Source organism: Crocuta crocuta, unplaced genomic scaffold (genome assembly GCF_008692635.1).
Source record: "Crocuta crocuta isolate KB4526 unplaced genomic scaffold, BGI_CrCroc_1.0 scaffold26, whole genome shotgun sequence".
Lineage (NCBI taxonomy): Eukaryota > Metazoa > Chordata > Mammalia > Carnivora > Hyaenidae > Crocuta > Crocuta crocuta.
This window is the reverse complement of record NW_027532249.1, coordinates 2,221,264-2,242,492: the sequence shown is the minus strand read 5'-3', so window position 1 is coordinate 2,242,492 and position 21,229 is coordinate 2,221,264.

Below are 21,229 nucleotides of genomic sequence, written 5' to 3'. Positions count from 1 at the left end.
GAAATAAAACAAATAAATGCTTCTTAACTGAGGACAGTGGGTAGAAAAACTCCTTCAGTTTCATTTGACTTTAAAGAAAAGAGAGAGAGAGTAAAATGGCAGAAATATATCCTGGCCATGGCTTTAAGCAGAGGACAATATTAATATTCTCTGTTTCAGNTGCCGGGGGGTGGGGTGGGGGTGGGAAAACAGAAAAACAAGTAATAACAGTATAATGTGAAAACTAAGCTAGTAAATACAAGACAGATATTTGATAGTATCACATACTAGAGTCTGTCGTAAATGATGTCTGTGTGTGCAGAGTCCCTTGTCAACAGCCACCGGACCAGTTTCTTCATGATCCTAGGCCATCCAAAAATGTTTAAATATTTCCTAGGAATTGTGTAATTGCAATATTTTATGAAATGACTCTCACTCAGGGAAATGATTGCATTCTTATAGATTGTTGTATGCTCTTGGGCCACCCAGAGCCAGAAATAATTATGTTAATAAAAGTGCTAAAAGAATAATACTTTTCTTTGGGGAAAAGAAGAGGAGCTTCAACTCTGAACTGAATAGCTACTACCCATAAATTTCTAGTATTTTTAAAGTTGTTTGAAAACATTGTTGTAATATTGATATTAGAATGAATAGGTGTGTATCTCCTGCACAAAGTTAAAAAATACATTTAAAAAAAGCCAAATTCAACCATTTTATCATAACACCCTCCTATCAGAACCATGATCCTGTCCATACAGCAGCAGATCCCTCGTTGCCATCTTGATGTCTTGGCTGAGACCTCCTGAGACAGGAGACGGAGATGACAGCAGCCTGGGACACATGTCAAGCACAGTGCGAAGATGATGGGCTGATCTTGAATGGTGATAATTGTGCTTGTGTGTGAATTTCATCTTATAAAACAGATACCAACCATCTTAGTGGCACTTTACATCTCAGCATCACATAAGAGCATGGGTCACTCAGGAAAGAACTGTCTTCTAAATAACTTGACATATTGTCCTGTGTTGAATTAGATTTACTTTGAAAGCACTTGGGTTTTCTTTCATTTTGATGTAAGCCAAATTTATTATGAGGATTTATTCCTGTGATTAAAAGTCTTTCCGTTGTGTTACCAAAAACTCAATCGAGAAAACAATGACAAAGTCGGTGATATTTTAACGAGAAAAATGACACTGACTGAAGAAGCTGAAGTATTCTGCTCCTCTTCTGAGATACCATATTGTCACAGTCTGCCCTACGTCTTCTATCTCTCACCTATAAAATGTAAGATGTCAAGGCACCTGGGTGGTTCAGTTGGTTAAGCGTCCAACTTTGGCTAAGGTCATGACCCCAGGGTCATGGGAATGAGCCCCGAGTTGAGCTCTGCAGTGACAGCACAGAGCCTGCTTGGAGTTCTCTTTCCCTCTCTCTCTCTGGCCCTCATCCTCCCCCCCACACACACACACTCTCTCTCTCTCTCAAAAATAAATAAATGAGCTTAAAAAAAAGAAAATGTAAAATGTCAAGAACAAATGTTGATTCTGTATCACAAAGATATTTCTGGAATGACATGGAACGGAATCCACAAAGTCAAAGGAAGGAAACAAACAAAAAAAATGTTTACTGAATAAATTATTTGTAGTTTTTCCTTTACGTTAAGCTTGCTTTCTTTCTTTGTATCTTTGACAACTGAATGCCTCACACCAATGATAAAATGAGAAGTGGATACTGTTTTCCCCCAGCGGGATTCATTGCACTGAGATCCTTGAAGATTTTTCCGGACATACCTGATGTCTGAGATGTGGGAAATGGCTCTAATTCCAATGGAAACAGATCAGGAAAAGAACAGTTGGCAGTCTTAGAGTAAAATGTGCTTTCATGTCTTCGGGGCAGGGAATAAATGTTTAATATGAAATAGTAAGGTTTAAGCACTTATTGGCACCTATTTTTAAAATGCCCTGGGGCGCCTACACGGCTCAGTTGGTTATGCATCCAACTTCTCCAACTTTGGCTCAGGTCATGATCTTGTGGTTGGCGGGTTTGAGCCCTGCATTGGGCTCTGTGCTGATAGCTCAGACTCTGGAGACTGTTTTAGATTCTCTCTGTCTCTCTGTCTCTCTCTGCTTCTTCCCCGTTCATGCTCTGTCTCTGTCTCTCTCTCAAAAATGAATAAACATTAAAAATTTTAAATTAAAAAATAATAAAAATTAATTTAAAAAATAAATAAAATGCCCAGTGAAAATAAGTTGTGTGAATTTGCTAACAGACACAGACCACACTCCTCCTTGTGGACTCATTTGCTCTGAACCTCTTGGACAGGGCTGAACACTGATTTTCAGATGCCAGAGCCTCATGTTGCAAGAATAATGTAAACACCTGCTTCAGACACACCGTGCCCAGAGAGGGGCCAGAGCATGTCCAGAACGGTGCCTGGCTGGTAGCCTTCCATTTGTTACCAGTTGCAGCATCTTTAAAGGTTCTGGTTGTAAGAAATAGGATTTGGATTTAACCATTTCTGATGCTGTTATAAGAATGGGTCATAATGCCGTGTCACAAAGCAGCATCACCAACTGTATAAGGAAGGTGTCGTTTCAACTGAGACATCTATTTAGAGGTAATGCAACTGATTCTAAGATGTAGCAAATTAATCACAAAGCACAGTCTGGTTCAAAAGGGGTGTGGAAGGGGCTGTCCCTGCCCAAGAGTCCTCCTTCCGTCATGCAGTGGTCATCAGCCAGGGCAAGTGAGAGTCCATGATCACTCCTTTAAATGCCTTCAGTCCAGACACGCTTGGGTGACTCAGTCGGTTAAGCGTCCGACTTTGACTCAAGTCATGATCTCGTGGTTGGTGAATTTGAGCCCCAGGTTGGGCTCTGTGCTGACAGCTCAGAGCCTGGAGCCTGCTTTTCAGTTCTGTGTCTCCCTCTCTCTCTGCCCCTCCCCCGCGTGCTCTCTCTCTCTCTCTCTATTTGTGGGTTAAGAGCAGAGATTGTAAGGAAACTTTTATTTCTTATGGCTGATAAGGTTACATCTTCAATGAATCAGTTTTTTTTTTTAAAAAAAAGATCGTTTACACTANTCCCCCCCCCCGCCAATCCTTAAATACAGTATTAAAAGACTTTTGCAATATTGAGATGTCAAGTTTTGTGGGTTTTTGGAAAAAAATTTTTTAATGTTTATTTTTGAGAGAGAAAGAGAACATGAGCAGGGGAGGGGCAGAGAGACAGGGAAACAGGTGATCTGAATTGGTCTCTGTGCTGAAAGCACAATGCGGGGCTCGAACTCACAAACTGTGAGATCACGACCTGAGCTGAAACCAGATGCTCCACCAACTGAGTCAACCAGTTACCCCAGGTTTTGGAATTTTTTAAAAAGCCCTCCTTAAAACGTATATGTGTTTTCTCAACATACGTGTCAGAGTAGCTTGAACCAATGTTATGAGTACATTCAGCCCACACAAGGCTTTGTTCAGAGGATTTGATCCAGGGCCCTTCTGAAACAGACATAGAAGTATGTGTCATCTTGAAGCATTATTTCTCAGGCACAGAGCCAAGAAGAGGCAAAGCTGAGAGTTAGAAAGTGTGTCGTTAGTATCTTTCCAGCTTTTCCATCAGTGCTCCATCCTCTCCTCCCTGATGTGTGTATGGCCTTGTTCTCCACCTCCCCCCAAATGGCACACCAAGCTCTTTCCTTCTGAGCCACTCCAGAATCTTCCATGCTGCAGTTACTCTGAGACTCTCAAGTGTATCTCCATCTCCTGTGGGAGGAGGTGTTCATGTTCATTGCTCTATCCCCCATGAGTATCTGGAACACACTCCCGGTGCACTTATCTTTGAGAAACTCTGCCGAGTGGCCCAGTATATGCCCAATAAGGGTTGATTAAGGCCTGGAGGCCACTGTGGCACTGCTTTGTCTTACGCCAGCACCAAACATTAAACACAGGCTCCTTGACTACTTCCAGTACCCCCTTCCGTTTACACACTTGCTATACAAGTCATGCCTGCCATGCCTGGTTCTGCTCCCATTCCGCCTCTCTCTCTTTCTCCCTCTCCCCCCAATGTCACTCATATCAATATATTGGCTATTTTCCTCCACAAGCATCCCTAAGCCAATATACCAGTATATATAGATAACCCCAAGTCCACCCTCTGCTTGAAGCTTTTGGACATGAAATAAAAGCAAACGTAATGCTCTGCAATGAGTAACGTGGTAGATATACTCTGCACAAGGGAACTTCTGGTAACAAATTGACATGTATGAACTGATGCATGAGACAGAATCTGATGACTAAAGAAAGAAACCATAACTAGTAGGCATTTGGGCTGCAGTCAGAAGGGAATTTGATTTCTACTAAGTAGAAAGCAAAGAAGAAACGCAGCAGGATGTGATGGGAGAGATAAAAACCAGAGGAAGTGTGAGAAAATGGCTCATTTCCACCTAAGATTTCCTGGCTAGCACTCCTGAGAAAGCCCAACTCAAGTCAGAAGCAGAGCATGTGGTGGGAAGGGTTCTCACTGTGCCCTTGCCATATAAGACACATCAAAAGTCCAGTTTCCAAACAGTGGCTCTGGTCATAGTTCTCACTGCTGTAAGCCCCTTCCAAGCTCTGACTGCCACCTCTGTGGACTCTCCACACTCATTTTAATATTTCATTGCTCTCTTGACAGAGGGAAGAGCAGTATCTGTTTGTGCATGTTCCTTTTAATCGATTTGTTATGGCAATTATTTTTTTTTACTCCAGAGTATACTAAAGAGACTGCTACTTACTTCCCTGAAAGGGAAGGTTTTAGAAGCATGTGTAATGCAACTCTCATTCCCATTGTGGTGCATGGGGAATATTCCCGAAGGATTCTCCTGTGTTTGTGAAAAGCTTTGGGGTTAATCTCTACGACCCGTTTTAAGACGAGGCAATCCTCGCCCTCTGATGCAGGTCCCCTCACTAGTGATCGAATAACTTAGGAAAGAGAGTACCTAGCCACAGATTTTGCCTCAAGAGAAAACTCTGGATAAGCCAGTCTCCATGAACATGGACTAGCGGCTTCCCACCATTCCCAGCCAAAACTACAGAACACTGACTCTCCATCCTTGTCTTATGAAGAGCCAATGAGCTAGTCATCACAGTACATTTAATATTTTCTTGAAGTTTGTGCTTCCAGATTTGGAAACAATTATTTCAAGTAACACTGATTAATTTACATTGCTATGTTCTAGAAATGTCATAAATCCAATGTGGTAATAATATGCAAAATATAATCCATCGAACTGAAAAATATCAGGTAGCATTATGCTAAACTGAACAATTTTTCTTCCTGTCTCCTTATCTCCCTTTCTTCCTCCCTTCCTCCTCTCCTTCCTTCCTTTCCCCTTCCCTCTCCATCCTTCCTTCTTTCTTTCATTTGTATTCCACTGATAAAAATCACTAATTTATTTATATTTATGATGAAATATTAAGCATCAATCATGTGATGGGCACTATTGGGTACTTGGGATAAAATAGAAAACAAAACAGATTGGGAAGCAAGGGAGTAGCCTGTGCCAATATCTGAGGAACAGAGTTCCAGACAGAGGGAACAGTAAAGCCTCCAAGGAGGTGAGTGGGCCCAACAGCATAGAAGGAAGCAAAGAAACCAAGGGCCAATGAGGGAGGAGAAATGGGGTCAGAGAGGCCACTGTAAGGACTTTGGTTTCCACTGAAAGTGAGATGGGAAGCTGTTGGCAGGCTCTAAGAAAAGTGACATGACAAGACTTGTGTTAACAAGGTCACCATAAGGACACAAAACCATAGAGGAGTGTTCCCATCATGTGCTGGAGCTCTCCTCATTGTTTTTAAATATAGATTTATTTTGGGGAAAATAATTGAGAAAGAAAACTATCAAAGTTTCCCTGTTTTATTCAGCAAAGTATATAGCACACAGTTAGGTCATTCTGATGACAATATTTTCTTTGTACTTCAAGTCGTGATCAGAAATACCCCCAGCTGCGTGTGGCTTTGGGCTGGGGCACTGAGAAGGTAGGCATGGAAGACAGAAAGGGAATTCCAGGCGGTAAGGACCCTGGAGGGAGCTGAGAGGAGAGTTGGAGGCCCAGCAAATAGGTTTGATGATTGTTCTAATGTGGAGTCAACACCTTTTACTGGGCTAAGAGATTCTGGGCCTCAGCAAAATGAGAGGAGACACACTTCCACAGAAGCATCCAGACACGGTCCTCAGCCAGCATCGTGGACACTGGAGGAGGGGAGACACTACGTCGCAGTGTTCTTATAGGTCCATCCTTTTACAAATGGGTCCACATGCTGGCCTGTACCATTTTACCTACACTGAATCATATCATTTGTCTGTTATTATCCCTGTCTCCTGGGCTCACTCACAGAATAAACTCATTCTCAGGGAAAGGTTTTAGACCATTGGCCAAATCATCCACAAACACAGGTCAATCTTTCCCAGAAATCCTGTTATTTTAATAATTTAAGTCTCATCAGAGAACACTTTTGACCCTGACAGCACTGGAATTTTTTTTTCCCAAGTGATTGAGATGATTCTTTCCTCTCTGCAGTCCCTCTGGAAAGGAAGGCTACTGAGCCCCAGGATTTAGACACTGGAATAACATTCCTTAGGTCAGCAGCAGCTATAGGAGCCATGAAACAGCACAGTCAGTTTGTCCCCTTGGCCTTTATTTTTTTTTTAATGTTTATTTATTTTTGAGAGAGACAGAGACAGAGCATGAGCAGAGGAGGGGCAGAGAGAGAGAGGGAGACACAGAATCTGAAGCAGGTTCCAGGCTCTGAGCTGTCAGCACAGGCCCCGACACAAGACTCAAACCCACGAGCCATGATATCATGACCTTAGCTGACGCTGGATGCTTAACTGAGCCACCAGGCCCAGTCACCTTAGCCTTTTAGAAACAATGGTTGTGAGCACATGCACTGAGACTTTTATAGTTAATTGGATGGGTACAAGTGTGAGTATCTTGGTGATAACCTATAAAAGCATTCACACATTATTCTGTAGTAAGCTAGCACTTCTCCATGTCAGTTTAAGAGATATGGGCACTTATGCTGCATGTATACGCACTAAAACAGGGATGAATGTGAGACCGAAGTATCCAATGTGTATTCATGGTCCACCACGTCCAGCCATCAGTCGGCCAGGCAGAGGGGTGGCTTTTGCTGAGTTGAACCACCAATAATCCACCACCTATCAGCCTCTGAGCTTCAGTAAACCCAACCTTGACAAGAATATTGAGAAGCAAATACTTCTCCAAGATTATCTTTCATAATTTTGCTTACTTTAAGGTTTTGAAATTTTTAGTAATTTCAGAAATGAAGGAATTGAGGGTCCTTTCCTTCCTGGAGATCTACAGAAATGCTCTGTTGATTGACTCAATCCCCGACCAAGAAATGAAGTAATTCATAATCCACACCACTGGCCAGGGGTATTTTAGCACTTCTGTTGATGATGTCTTTATTTTCTCCTGAACATCCCTCATTCAAGTTCCCAACTATGTAAATTAACTATTGTTTTAGGATCAGGTAGTCAGGGAGAGACATTAACAGTAAGGAGGGAATATATAAATAGTGAAGTGGTGTATGACATTACTATTTGCTGCCTTTATCCTGACTTCCTAACAGCACAGAAAGTTTAAATTTTCATAGGTTGCCTAGATGCTAAAATCAAACTCAAGGCATTAACTGTTAAGCAAGCTTTTGTATTTTCTATTTCCTCCAGTAGAATGTAAGCAGGAAACTTATTTTTAAGTTTGGATTTTTACCTTTTTTAAAAAATTCTTTGCTATATTCACAACGGTGAAACAGAACCCTTAACACAGAGACTCACTAAACATTAGTTGAATGAATAAGAGCAATGCAGGAATTGTCAGTATGGTCGGCAATACACCCCAGATTGGGATGCAGCAGCCTGGTCAACCTCAGAGAACCACATAAGGCATGCTGGTTCTGAGTAAGAGTCCTCGATTCCAAGTCCAAATAAGTATCTGTGTGACTAAGAACAAGGAGCTTAATATTTCAAAGCCTTGATTTTGTGATCTTTTAAATGGGTTGAACACTGTCTATCCTTCAAAATACAAGCATCATTGGGGCACCTGGGTGGTTGTTCAGTGTCTAACTCCTGATTTTGGCTCAGGTCATGATCTCATGGTTCGTGGAGTAGAGCCCCACATTGGCCTCTGTGCTGACGACATGGAGCCTGCCTGGGATTCTCTCTCTCTCTCTCTCTCTCTCTCTCTCCCCCTCTCTCTCTGCCCCTCTTCTGCTCATGTGCACGTGTGCATGTGCACTCTCTCTCCCTCTCAAAAAAATAAATATTTAAAAAACTACAAGCATCATTTTTAAGATAAGATAAAATAACATTTTAAAGAGGTAAACATTAGTTTATTAGTCGTGGAGGTATTCTGAAAAGATAAGTAACTACAAAAACACAAGGTATTGTTATTATTACTAAATTAGGTATTTCCTTGGTATTGACCATGGCCTGGCTGGCACTAGTCAAAGCTCATCTCACTTAGTTCTCCTTTGATATCCTTGCCTTCTTAATTTACTTCCTACCTTCTTTGGCATCGATACATATACTTTTGTATTTGTACCATGGGCCATCCATTCATTTCTTCAATGAGCACTTCAGGAGCACACATTTAGAGATAAAAGGTGAGAAGTCACAGTCTTCCAGAGGCACAGGAGGGGCAAGGACCTAGAGATGAAAGAGCATGTGCATGCTGCCAGTGTGGGAAGGGGCTTTTGTCCTGACTCACATTCTTTACTTTCCAATGGCTAAACTGGGTGAGGTTAACACTGGGCTTGGCTGAAAATAAAGGCAGCACAATAAAAACAACATAAGGAAATATTTTGACATCCTTCCACATCTCCTTGCCTTATCATGTGGGTCTTCTTCTCTGAATAATGTTACATTTATTTCCAAAAATTAAAGAGATTTTATCAAGTTCTGGCTAAACGTATCTCCATTATCTCAAAGATTGATGTGATTAACTAAATCATAGACCTTAGAGCCATCGTAATGTTTGCTACTGTTTCTCAATTACCTTCTACATGGCAAGTGCTATGCAAGTGTGTCGTAGTATACAAAATATATAATGACAAAAAGGCAGAAAAATGCTGTGGCTAACAGTGCAGGCTCTGAGAACAAATGCTAACTCTGTCACTTATTAGCTGCATGACCTCATCTTACTATGCCTCCCTTTCTCATTCTTAAATTGGGGATTACAATAAAACATATACCTGGAAGGATGTTTTCAGAAGTTAAATCAATGAACATACACCAAGCAGTTAAATGCAGGAGACACACTAAAAATCCCAGGAATGAGTGGGGCACCTGGGTGGTTCAGTTGGTTAATCGGCTGACTCTTGATTTCAGCTCAAGTCACGGTCTCATGGTTTGGTTGGTGAGTTTGAGCCTCGCATTGGGCTCTGTACTCATAGTGCTCTGTACTCTTTCTCCCTCTTTCTCTGCCCTTCTCCCACTTGAGCTCTCTCTCTCTCAAATAAATAAAACATTAAAAAACAATTTTTAAAAACTCCCAGGAAAGAGTAAGGCTTGTGTAAGGTTAGGTCTCATCATTAATCGATTGTCCTGTCATCAAAAATCCTCACAAAAATTATGTATTATCAGCTTTCACAAATAAAGAAATTAAAACCAGAAATAATACATAGCATAGAGCATGAATTCATCTCAAGACTGTCTACAAGACATAACTACTATAGTCTCTATGCCCCACCCCCTGAGTATCCTTCAATAATCAATTGTATTTGTAACTACTAAAATCAATTCAACAGACATTTATCTAACACCTGAAACATAGACATTTTGTATAGCTGCAAGATTATAACTCCCAAACTTATCTTGCTGGTATTGGGATAGAAGGATAAGGTTGGAAAAAGACTGTGAGCCCTGATATGTTAAAAAGAAACTAAGGAATATTCCAATGTTACATTCACAGTAGACCCTGGACTGAATTTGTCGGATATAAAAGGCTGATAAAGAATTTAAAAGTGGTCCTAATCAAATCAAGATGTAATGAGTAGGATATATGGGCATAATTAGGTAGAGACTACACTTGGGCATGTGTGAGAGAGGGTTGGGGAATGAAATGAGGGGGTGGGTGGCCGTGGAGAAGGTAACATTTATACTGGCCCACAAAGACTGATAGGATCTTGGAGGATCCGAAGACTGAGGTAAGAAGAGCAGAATGAAGAGAGGAAGAAGTCTGAGCAAAGACCATGAGGCTGAAAGGCCAAGTATATGTTCAGAAAAGTTGTGTTCAGATGCTCAGAAAATTTCAGGGTACACAGAGAAATGAAGAACAATGGGAAATTAGGCACAGAAGTGTGTTGGGCATGATATTAAGGCTGTGAGGGTTGAGGAGAGAGAGACAGGCTCAGACATGGGCTCTGCCACCTCAGTGAGGAGCAGGTGGGGGGCACGGAGCCACTGAGTTGAGAAGCAAAGAAGCCAGCTCTAGAACAATGCCAGAGGGCATTAATAACTCATAAAGAAGACAAGAGAGGAGACTTGGAGTATCAATACAATTTAGTGGTTGGCAAGGGAATGAGGGGCACAGAGGAACACAAAATGGCCAAGGCTTTGGGTTAAGTGGGAGAAGGCTGACGCATCTCACAGAGAAAAGAGGTGTAATGGGCGAGAACCTCTTTTACCAGATGTCAGTAAGTAGAGAAGCAGGGCCGAAGTTAATCCGGAGAGCATCTTGGTCCAGATGCCTGATAGGCAGCTGGAACGGGGAATCTGGATTCAAGCAGCATCTGGGGGGGGGGGTGCTACATGTCAGAGGTGATCATCCACGCTGCGGGAGCAGAGAAGCCAAGAATAGACACTGGTATTTTAGTGTGGACTTGAAGAAAGAAAACCAGCAAAAGAAATGCCAAAGAAGCTATTTTTTTCCAGAGATGGAAGGTGGGCCTGGGGAGGGTTGGGGAAGAGGGAGGGTGGAATGAGGGATGCTAGACAAAGACAGAGCAACAGGAACACTGAAGGGAAAGCCCTAGGTGTGTGTGGAAGTAAAACATGTCAGGGAAGAAGGTTGAATTTTTTTTTTTTAATCCTCCTATTGCATTAACTTAAGAGGAAAATAGTCCAGGAGAGCTCCAGAAGCACGCTTTAATCGCAAACAAATGTCTTTGGGGAACATTTAAATAGTTTTGAAAGCCCTCAAACCAATAATAGTATAAAGTATTTAAAATTACAATCAAATGAACTGGTCAGATCATCTTGTCTTTTTTCTATTTACAGCTCTTTCCCCATAAAGGCAGATGAATTTTTGTGCCAGGTGTCTGTTTCCACATTAACTTAATAATAATGTATTTTTCACCAATCTCCTGGTACCCACTGTTAAAACACCAAAAGAACAATCCTTCAATTTGTTGATCCCACTGAATTTTGAAGAATTTGCACGAGTCCGAAGGAGTTGGCCATTTGTCCGAAACAAGAGTGTTCTTTTAGAAAAGAAAAGCGTCTCCAGAGAACCTTTTAATACTACTGAGCATTTAGTAAGAAAAACATTCAGAAATAACCAACATCAGTGGAATTGTGAAGCCTGCAAATCTGTCAGTAAGTTTCAAAGGAGAGGCAGGCTAAATCCATCAGACGGGCCATTGCTAGAGATGGAGACTGCCTTCGTAATCCACTTCACCCTTGAAAAATGTAGACACATCATTATGAATTGCTTCTGATAGCCGAGTGCTCACAGCAGAGGGTTTGTTCTTAACTATTTTTCTACTGCCAAGTCGTGCTCAATTGCAGCATTTTAAATTATGTGCTCGCTGATGAAATTGGATGCACTGCTTTTTAGGTTTTCATCCAGCTAAGATCATGGCTGGGGAGAAGCCAATTGTAGATGCAGTTTTCTGCCTATGAGCTAGAAACTCCAAGTTCATGAAAGTTCAGAAAGTTCAGGAAGACAGATTACAGGGGAAGATAGATGTGCCTGTTTGGTGGCTCAGGAGCTTCCCAGGACACCCTCACCGCCTTAACCCTGGCTGGTTCAGGTCCACACACAGCAGGGTCATGATGCATGATTTTCTACTTGGCTCAGCTGGGCTCTATTTCCTTTCTCATGGAAGACCCTCAACAAATATGTGCTAATTTGGCTTTGTCTTCTGAAGATATTCCATGTTTCGTTTCCAGGAATCCTATTTAGTTCAAATAGCACTCCGACTTTCAAACAATTTTTCTTTTTCCCACATTTTTTTCTCTCACTGCATTGTAGAAATGACTGTGAGGGGACTGATCAATCATTCTCCCCGGTACCCAAAGAAAGAGCATTTTAGTACCTTGACAGTGACCTCATGGCAACATCAGTCCAGACTTGCTGACTTCACAGGTATACCCTGTCTTCATACCACATTCGCTGCTGGGACGTACACCTGAATGACTTCGGATTCAGACTTTAAAATGGAAAAGATTTTGTACCCTGAGACTATGCTGAATTCATCGATCAGTCCTAGTAGGCTTCTGATGGAGTCTGTCAGGTTTTCCATGTACAGTATCATGTCATTTGCAAAAAGTGAAAGTTTGACTTCATCTTTGCCAATTCTGAAGACTTTTATTTCCTTTTGTTGTCTGATTGCTGATGCTAGGACTTCCAGCACTATGTTAAACAACAGTGGTGAGAAGGGGCATCCCTGTCGTGTTCCTGATCTCAGGGGGAAAGCTCTCAGTTTTTCCCCATTGAGGATGATGTTAGCTGAGGGCTTCTCATAGATGGCTTTTATGATGTTTAAGTAAGTTCCTTCTATCCCGACTTTCTCAAGGGTCTTTATTAAGAAAGGATGCTGTATTTTGTCAAATGCTTTTTCTGCATCTATCGACAGGATCATATGGTTTTTATTTTTTCTTTTGTTAATGTGATGTATTCCATTGATTTTTTTGTGAATATTGAATCAGCCCTGTAACCCAGGAATGAATCCCACTTGATCATAGTGGATAATTCTTTTTATATGCTGTTGAATTCGATTTGCAAGTATCTTGTTTAGAATTTTTGCATCCATATTCATCCAGGATATTGCCGTGTAGTTCTCTTTCTTTGCTGGATCTCTGTCTGGCTTGGGAATCAAAGTGATGCTGGCTTCATAGAATGAGTCTGGTAGTTTTCCTTCGATTTCTATTTTTTGGAATAGCTTGAGAACAATGGGTATTAACTCTGATTTAGATGTCTGGTAGAATTACCCAGGGAAGCTATCAGGCCTAAGGCTCTTATTTGTTGGGAGATTTTTGATAACTGATTCAATTTCTTCACTAGTTATGAGTCTGTTAAGATTTTCTATCACTTCTCATGTGAATTTTGGTAGTGCATGTGTGTTTAGGAATTTGTCCGTTTCTTCTAGGTTGTCCAGTGTGTTGACATATAATTTTTTATAGAATTCCCTGATAATATCTTGTATTTATGAGGGATTGGTTGTAATAAATCCATTTTCATCCCTGATTTTGTCTATTTGGGTGCTCTCTCTTTTCTTTTTGAAAAGCTTGGCTAGAGGTTTATCAATTTTGTTTATTTTTTCAAAAAAACAACTCTTGGTTTCATTGATCTGTTCAACTTCTTTTGGATTCTATATTATTTCTGCCATGACTTTATTATTTCTCTTCTTCTGCTGGGTTTGGGGTACTCTTGCTGCTCTGCTTCAAGTTCCTTTAGGTGCGCTGTTAGATTTTGTGTTTGCACTTTTTCTAGTTTCTGGAAACAGGCCTCGAGTGCAATGTACTTTCCTCTTAGGACTGCCTTTGCTGCATCCCAAAGAGTTTGGATTGTTGTATTTTCCTTTTCATTTGTTTCCATATATTTTTTGATTTCTTCTCTAATTGCCTGATTGGCCCATTCGTTCTTTAGTAGAGTGTTCTTTAACCTTCATGTTTTTGGAGGTTTTCCAGACTTTTTCCTGTGATTGATTTCAAGTTTCATAGCATTGTGATCTGAAAGTGTTCATTGTATGATCTCAATTCTTTTATATTTATTTGGGGCTGCTTTATGACCCAGTATGTGATATATCTTGGAGAATGTGCCATGTACACTTGAGAAGAAAGTGAATTCCATAGCCTCAGGATGTAGAGTTCTAAATTTATCTGTCAAATCCATCTGGTCCAGTGTGTCGTTCAGGCCCATTGTTTCTTTAGTGATTTTCTGTCTAGTTGATCTATCCATTGCTGTAAGTGGAGTATTAAAGTCCTCTGCTATTAGCACATTCTTATCCATAAGATTGTTTATGTTTGTGATTAATTGTTTTGTGTATTTGGGTGCTTCCGAAATCAGTGCATGGACATTTATAATTGTTAGCTCTTCCTGATGGATAGACCCTGTAATTATGATATACTGCCCTTCTTCATCTCTTGTTATTGCTTTTACTTTAAAGTCCAGTTTGTCCGATATAAATATGGCTACTCCAGCTTTCTTTTGACTTCCAGTCACATGGTAGATGTTTCTCCATTCCCTTACTTTCAGTATGAAGGTGTCCTCAGGTCTACAATGAGTCTCTTGTAGACAACAAATATATGGATTTTGTTTTTTTATCCATTCTGATACCCTATGTCTTTTGATTGGAGCATTTCGTCCATTTACATTCAGTGTTATTATTGAAAACTATGGGTTTAGAATCATTGTGTTCTCTGTAGGATTCATGCTTATAGTGGTGTCTCTGGTACCTGTTTTCCTTGCAACATTTCCCTCACAGAGTCCCCCCTCAGGATTTCTTGTAGGGCTGGTTTAGTGGTGAAGAACTCTTTCAATTTTTGTTTATTTGGGAAAACTTCTATCTCTCCTTCCATTCTGAATGTCAGACTTGTTGATAAAGGATTCTTGGCTGCATATTTTTTCTGTTCATCACATTGAAGATTTCCTGTCATTCTTTCTGGCCTGCCAAGTTTCAGTAGGTAGGTCTGCAACTACTCTGATAGGTCTCCCTTTGTATGTTAGGGCCTTTTTATCCTTAGCTGCTTTCAGAATTCTTTCTTTGTCCTTATATTTGGCCAGTTTCACTATGATATGTCATCCAGAAGATCGATTCAAGTTACGTCTGAGGGGAGTTCTCTGTTCCTCTTGGATTTCAATATCTGTTTCCTTCCCCAGATTGGGGAAGGTCTCAGCTATAATTTGGTCAAGTACCCCTTCAGCTTCTTTTTATGTATCTTCTTCTTCTGGAATTCCTGTGACATGGATATTGTTCTGTTTGACTGCATCACTCAGTTCTCGAATCCTCCTTTCATGCTCCTGGATCAATTGATCTCTCATTTTCTCAGCTTCCTCTTTTTCTAAAATTATGTCCTCTAATTCACCTATTCTCCTCTCTGCCTCTTCAATCTGTGCAGTAGCCGCCTCTGTTTTATTATGCACCTCATTTATAGCATTTTAAAATTCATCACAACTATTTTTAAGCTCCATAGTCTTTGTAGCAATAGCTTCTCTGGTGTCTTCCATGCCTTTGTCAAGCCCAGTGATTAATTTTATGACTATTGTTCTAAATTCTTGGTTAGTTATGTTGCTTATATCTGTTTTGAGCAATTCTTTAGCTGTCATTTCTTCCTGGAATTTCTTTAGAGAAGAGTTCTTCCATTTCATCATTTTGGCTAGCTTTCTGTCTCTTGTAAGTTTTAAAAGCTTGTTATGCACTCTGCACCTGTGAGTTCTACTATATTAAAGGAGGCTCATTGACTGTCCATGGCCTGTCCTTTCAGGAAGTGTTCTTTTAATGGTGTCCTTTGGTCTCTCTTGTTGTGCCTTTCTTATTTTATCTCCCTACTGTAGTGATATTTGAGACTCTCCACCATGTGTATTTTGGCTTGTTTCTTGAGGTAGTCCTGAAAAGGAAAACAGACAGACAAAGACACAGGGAACAAAAGCACACAAATGCACAGACAAATCAAACAAACAAGCAAACTGAAAGGGGGAAAAAAGTGGTGTGTGGGGGGAACAAAAACAACAGGAGACAGACGACAGTGTAAAAGCATAAAACCAGAAATCCCAGCTACGAATAAAGAGCAGGGTGTATGCAGTGCCGATGGAAGAGCATATAAAAAAAGAGAAATGACGGGTGGGGAGAAAGCGAAATTGAACATTGACTAGGCAGAGAGATTAAAAGGCTTAATTCAGAGAGAGAAAGAAGAGAATATGGTAGGAGGCGAGGAGAAAGAAATGAAGATAATGTTACTCAAAGAAACTATATAGTCTCATTATTCCAAAGAGAGAGGGAGAAAGGAAGTAAACAACGGAGGTGTAGGATATGCATCAAGAGAATGGATTAAATGAATCTGTTGAAGCAAACCAATAACCAGAGTGCCTAGTCCAGGGGAGGGGAGAGATAAGAATGAGATGAGGGAAAATATATCTGTATACCAGGAATTGATCTAGAGTTTATCACAGCAATGCATCAATGTTGGTCTTGCCCTGTGCTCAGGTAAAAAACAAAGCAGCTTTCCAGTTCAGATGGGCGTGGTTTGGTGTAGGCAGGTTTTGCCTCCACCTCAGGCCTGGGGGAGGCTCCCTGAGGCCCCATCTTGGTGGTTGTGGGGAGAGAAAACTTGCGACTCCCCAGTCCCTTCTCCAACCAAGCGTTGTAAATCACTCTTTTAGGTCCAATTTCCCTATGTTGTATGCGTAGCCAAGGTGGGCCATATTCTATGTCGCAAGTCTGCTTCATTTCAAGATCTTAGTCTGTGCACTTTAATAATATTGCCCGAAATGTAATCCCGCAGGCCAGGCGCTTCTTAGCTGGGGATGGAGTAGGGGGAGTAGGGGAGCAGTTTCTCCTGGTGCCACCTGTGACTACAGCACCCAGCCCAAAGAAAGCACCACAGCTAAAGATAGGATCATCCTCCAAAAGCCCTTCGGTTAGAGATGGGATGATAAGATCCCTCTCCATCCCTGGTCGAGGTTTTTCTCTTCTCCAGGGACATTTCTGTGAGCAGTTGCAGCTGCTCTTTCTCTTTCCCTCGTCTCTCCAAAGCTCTCTGCAGAGGAGGCTGCCTCCCCTTCCTGCCTATGGATCCCGGCCCGTTTTTATTTTCCCCAGTTTGCAATCACGCATCTATGAGGCTGTCTTCTTAGTGGACTCTGTCTCTTTTCCTCCCAGACTCTTGCAGTTCAATATCCTATGGCTTCAGGCCTTCTTTGTTTGAGAGATGGGGGTGGGTGAAATGTACGGAGCTCCCTACTTCTCTGCTATCTTGCCTCCCCAGGTGTTTGTTAATTTAAGTTGTAACGGGAGAACTGGGAACTAGTTTCAAGATATGCATCATCAAGATTTTTGTAGTGCTTTCTGTAGAGTTATTTTCAAGTGTGTACAACACTCAATGAATACATGTGCATTATATTTACATTATATTCACTCAATGAATATATGTGCATTATAATTACATTGTAAATGTCAATAGACTCAGAGGTTTTGAGAAGATACTCCCTAGAAACCCATGACATGAATAAAACCCACAAAAATACTTTCAGCATCCAATGACGCTTATACTACAGACTTATTTATGGGCCATCCATTTTAATGAAGAATTGACATAGGTTGTACAAACAAAAGCATAAGTTTTCCTCTATTAATATTAGTAATGGAAAAAATGGGCTTTAACATCCACAGGTTGGTTTAAGACAATCTTACCCGCATGATGGGCATGGAGATGTTTAGCCAGGATGTTTCTCTGCCCCTCAGAAGTCTCATAATATATAGTGATATGTATTGAAACAGATAAGGGACATTTGAGTAATTATGAGTCCTTCAACATGATTTTTCCAGAAACCTTGCCATAAAATGAAAATTATTTGGACAGTTTCAGCTGTGAAGAATTTGTTTGGATCTTAATTTTAATGGTAAGTGAAATGAGCTTATTTTATCTCTGCTGCCTCCCATATACATTTCTCTAACCTATGTTTTGTGTTTGGAAAGACTTTTAGAAATGAAAACTCAAGATAGAAACTAAATGACAACATAGATGTTACCTGGGTTATTTTGTTGGCTTACATGAGCATGCAGAATTAAATATGACCTAATTCAAAAGTTTATTTTATTTTAGTATTGTGTCATGGGTGGAACTTCCAAAGTGCCAGGAAACAGGAACTCACCCATTCATTTTGTAACTGCAGCCCATACACAACTTCAACTACTCCTTTAGTTTTTCCTGTAGATTCATCTTCAGGTACCACTGTTTTCTATGTATCTACTATATATCTGACTTAGTTTTAAGATTTGCCACATTCGGGGCGACTGGGTGGCTCAGTGGGTTAAGTGTCTGACTTTGCCTCAGGTCATGATCTCATGGTCCATGAGTTCAAGCCCCACATCAAGGCTCTGTTCTGACAGCTCAGAGCCCAGAGCCTGCTTCAGATTCTGTGTCTCCCTCCCCTCTCTGAGCTCCCTGCTTATGCTCTGTCTCTCTCAAAAATGAATAACTTAAAAAATTTTTTTTAAAAAGAAAAACAAGAATTTTCCAGTTCTTCTTAATATGCAGTGCTCAAATTCCCATCCTGCCAAAGTCCTGTACCTACAACATGGGAGTTTTATTTCTCTGTATCGTTCCAAACCCAAATAAAGAACAATGGAGTGGGATCAATGATATCAGGGTTCTGATCCCACATCTACCATAAAGTAATTGTGTCCCCTGGGAAATTCATAGTTACTTTGGGCACCTTTCCTATTTTGACAGTTTTGTCCTAGATGATTTAAAATAGCATGTGTACTCTTCGAGCAATAGGTTAAATGTTACTGGTACTCAAACAAATGAAGACAACTGTGTCCATACAGCTGTACATCGTTCCTGGGACTGTGGTTTGCGAGCCACCTACACTGTACAGATGATAAGAAGACAGAGCACAACAGAAGCAGATTATGTAATCAGAGGCTCCAAAGTAGATGGAACTAAACCACAAGTTCTTTCTTTTTTTTTCTTTCTGAAGCTCATTTAGCCAAACATAGGCTGCCGAATATTAAGCTGTGAAGCATATTATCAGTGTGTTTAAGGGAGGCTATTCTTATGGGATTGCCAATGAATAGCAGGAAGGTTTGAAATTCTTACAGGATCATGTAATCTTGTGAGATTTACAGCTCTGTTTTCATATCAAGCAAATCCTTCCAGTGTCAGGTAATCATGTGAATTTCTGGTTCCTTCTCTGAATTAAACTATGAGCCTCCTGAGGTTTCCTTCTTGTTATCTGAAATTTATGCCAGAATAGCCTTTTTTTTTTTTTTTTTTTTTTACAGAGTACATGCAGGTTTCTAGATTCCATGTAAGAAAGAGAGATTCAGTGAGTCAGCATACAGGTTAAGTCCTCCTACTCAGAGTGGTATCTTATTTTTGAGAGAGAGAGAAAGTATGAGTGGGGAAGAGGCAGAGGGAAAAGGAGACAAGGGAGACACAGAATCCAAAGCAGGATTCAGGCTCTGAGCTGTCAGCAAAAAGCCTGACACAGGGCTTGAGCCCATGATCTGCGAGGTCGTGACCTGAGCTGAGGTCAGATGCTTAACCGACCGAGGCACCCAGGTGCCTGAGCATGCCAGGATTTAAATTGCCACTCTGAAACATCATAAGACCTTGGGACAAACTACTTCCCTAAACTTTTTTCATGCATCTTAGAAAAATAATACCCTTGCCCAATGTGTCCATGTCCTAATCCTCGGAACCTGAGAATGTTACCTTAAAGGGCAAAAGGGATCTTTTGCCCTTTAAGGGCAAAAGTTGCCCTTAACAACTTGTAGATGGAGTTGTTAAGGATCTGAAGATGGAGATATTATTTTGGATTATTGGATGAACCCCAAAAGGAATCCCATGTGTTCTACGAGAAAGGCAGAAAGAGATTTTACTACAATGAAAGAGAATGTGTTCATGAAACAGGGATTAGATTAATGTGGCCAAAAGCAAGGAATGGTAGCAGCCACCAGGAGCTAGAAAAGGTAAGGAAATGGAGCTTCTAGAGGTAGCACAGCCCTGCCACCTCCTGATTTCAGCCTAGCAAAAATGGTTTTGGACCTCTGACTTCAGAATTATGAGAATGTGTGTGTTTTAATTTTTTCTAATGTTTTATTTATTTCTAAGAGAGAGAGAGAGAGAGAGACAGCATGAGCAGGGAAGGGTCAGAGAGAGAGGGAGTCACAGACTCTGAAACAGGCTCCAGGCTCCGAGCTGGCAGTCAGCACAGGGCCAGACGCGGAGCTCGAACTCAAGAACCGCAAGATCATGACCTAAGCGAAAGTCGGATGCTTAACCGACTAAGCCACCCAGGCGCCCCAAGAATGTATGTGTTTTAAGCCACCAGGTTTGTGGTGACTTGTTATAGCCACCATAGGGAACTCGTACCTCACAGAACTGTTGCTCCAGATAAAACGTGTGACTGGTGGTTCGTGAGTTCAAGTCCTGCACTGGGTTCCGTGCTGACAACACAGGCTCTGCTTGCCATGCTCTGTCTCCCTGTTTGCCCCACCCCACTTTCAAAATAAATAAACTTTAAAAAACTGTGTAACTGGCAATCCACTTAATAATGTGTCTAACACACAATAGGAATGCTGTAAAGTGTACGTCCTGTTTGTAAACTGAAGTTTGGTTTGAGGGATCATTGAAAGCAGTACAATGGTAATACATTTTTTAATATATATTTTTTTACTGTTTTAGTTATTTTTGAGGGACAGAGAGAGACAGTGAGAGCAGAGGAGGGAAAAGAGAGAGAGAGACACAGAATCCAAAGCAGGCTCCAGGCTCAACCCACAAACTGTGAGACCATGACCTGAGCTGAAGTCAGAAGTTTAACTGGTTGAGCCACCCACTCACCCCCAATGGTCAGCATTTTTGTCCGTGTTCATCCTGGTAAAAATGCCTAGGCACCTGCTAGGAAGATCTCTCTGCTCCCCCATTCCCTATTCCCCCACACTCCCACACTTCTCCTAATCCTTAGAGGGGAAAGATTCCTTCCCCTAACTTAAGTCACATTATTATTTTCCTTTCTACTTTTTGTTTTCTTTACTCTTCAACCAGTCTTTCCAAACATTAAAGAAAGCCAAGTCATTTTTCGATAGATTCATTTAAGAGAGNGCACACTAAATTCAAAGAAATGGAAATTTCCAGCAATTACAGAGCAGGTATGTGCTCTTTTTCCCTTCGTTCTTCCAGGCTCAAATCTATCTTCCCTGGGTGATAAGGGAATGTGTAAGAATGACTGGCCCAAGTCTAAACTAAATATGAAGACCTACAAGAAAACATTTAAACTTTTTTTTTAAAAAATCATTGAGTGGTTT